Genomic DNA, 1,898 nt, shown 5'->3' on the forward strand with positions numbered 1-1,898 from the left:
TATATATATATATATATATATATATTTATACACACATATACATGAGAGCTTCTACCTCTCTTGGTAACAAAGGGCCTCTCCTTCAGAGTGAAATTGTATGATGCCTGTGTGTGAACACCTATGCTTACACACCAGTGAAACATGGGCTGTGACTACAGAGGACATGCAAAGGTGAAAAAGAAATGAAGCTAGTATACTTTGCTGGCTGTGCAATGTCAGTGTGCATGTACAACTGAGTGTGAGAAAAACTGGGCATAAAAACTTGAGAGAAAAACTGGGCATAAAAGGCATCAGATGTGGTGTGCAAGAGAGACAACTGCACTGGTATGATCATATGATGCATATGGATGAGGACAGCTGTGTAAAGAAGTCTCAATCTCTAACTGTGGAGGGAACCTATGGAAGAGGTAGATCCAGGAAGTCATGGTATGAGGTGGTGAAGTATGATCTTCAAATGTTGGGCCTCACGGAGGTGATGACAAATGACCAAGACCTTTGGTAATATGCTGTGCTTGAGAAGACCCATCAAGCCAAGTGAAACTGACTGTAGTTGTGGCCGTTGCTGGCGTCATGTAAACGGCACCCATGAAATTGTAATCATGGCCATTGCCAGTAGAATGATCTTCAAATGTTGGGCCTCATGGAGGCAATGGCAAGTGACCAAGACCTTTGGCGTTTTGCTGTGCTTGAGAAGACTCGTCAAGCAGAGTGAAATCATAGTCACAGCTGTTGCCAGTTTCATGTAAATGGTACCTGTTCTGGTAGCACGTAAAAAGTACTCAATACACTCTTGGAGTGGTTGGTGTTAGGAAGGGCATCCAGCTGTAGAAACCATGCCAAATCAAACTGGAATCTGGTGCAGCTCTCTGGCTTACCAGTTCCAGTCAAACCATTTAACCCATGCGAGCATGGAAAGCAGATGTTAGATGATGATGATGATGATGATGATGATGATGAAGATGATATACATATAGATAAAGATAGATATGGCTGGTCTAGGAGGTTACCTTGGGTTTCACATCCATGAAATGCTTAGCTTTAAAGCGTTTCCCCAGACTCCAAACCTGCTGGCCTATGGCTTCTCTAGTAAGTGGCCTCTCTAGAAAATGGAGGAGGAAAAGACTTTGTTACTATATGTCAACATAAATGTCATTATGCATGCCAGGAAAACAGTGTTGTTCAATAAAGATTTGACCTGGATCAAGCAATCCGACCATGTATGCTCTTTTGATGTAGCAATGGTGGCCTATGACAGTGCTCATTTATGCAACCTCATCGGATCATATATCCTCAATGCCCTTATGAAGAATTTCCCCTCTATCCTCTTTGGTCTCTACAGGGATGATTCCCAACGGGCACACCCTAGACAGACTTAGGAAAGATCTAATTAGCACCATTGACTCCATGGAACTGAAAATCACTATCAAGACCAATTTCACCTACACGGACTTCTTAGATATTACACTTGACTTGGGCTCCGGTACATACAGGCCCTAACACAAACCAAATGAGAGGCTGACAGGCATCAATACAGCCTACTGTCACCCAACCATCATATTAAAAAACCTGGTGAAGGATGTTAGCAAGAGGACCACAAAACTTTCTTCTAGCTGAGAGATTTTTGATGCAGCAGCCTCCTACTATAAGCAGATTTAGGGACTGTATCTCTTACATGCCAGGCCCCAATACCTGCAGAAGGAAGTGCCATAGGAATATCATTTGGTTTTCCCCCTCCCTCATCATCATCATCATCATCATCGTTTAACGTCCGCTTTCCATGCTAGCATGGGTTGGACGACTTGACTGAGGACTGGTGAAACCGGATGGCAACACCAGGCTCCAGTCTGATTTGGCAGAGTTTCTACAGCTGGATGCCCTTCCTAACGCCAACCACTCGG

General features: G+C 43.7%; 1 protein-coding gene across 11 annotated transcripts in view; it reads right to left on the minus strand.

Moving 5' to 3' along the window:
• The window catches only part of LOC106873629 (jmjC domain-containing protein 8), a 442,493-nt gene that overhangs the window by 10,002 nt on the left and 430,593 nt on the right, over positions 1-1,898 (minus strand). The window contains exon 10 of one of the 11 annotated variants that reach the window (XR_008264424.1): positions 1,008-1,099. The exons of the other annotated variants lie outside the window; for them this stretch is intronic. The gene's annotated coding sequence lies outside the window, so the exon portion shown is untranslated. The remainder of the gene's footprint in view (positions 1-1,007; positions 1,100-1,898) is intronic. 11 annotated transcript variants of the gene reach the window in all.

Source organism: Octopus bimaculoides, chromosome 6 (genome assembly GCF_001194135.2).
Source record: "Octopus bimaculoides isolate UCB-OBI-ISO-001 chromosome 6, ASM119413v2, whole genome shotgun sequence".
In the NCBI taxonomy this organism is placed as follows: domain Eukaryota; kingdom Metazoa; phylum Mollusca; class Cephalopoda; order Octopoda; family Octopodidae; genus Octopus; species Octopus bimaculoides.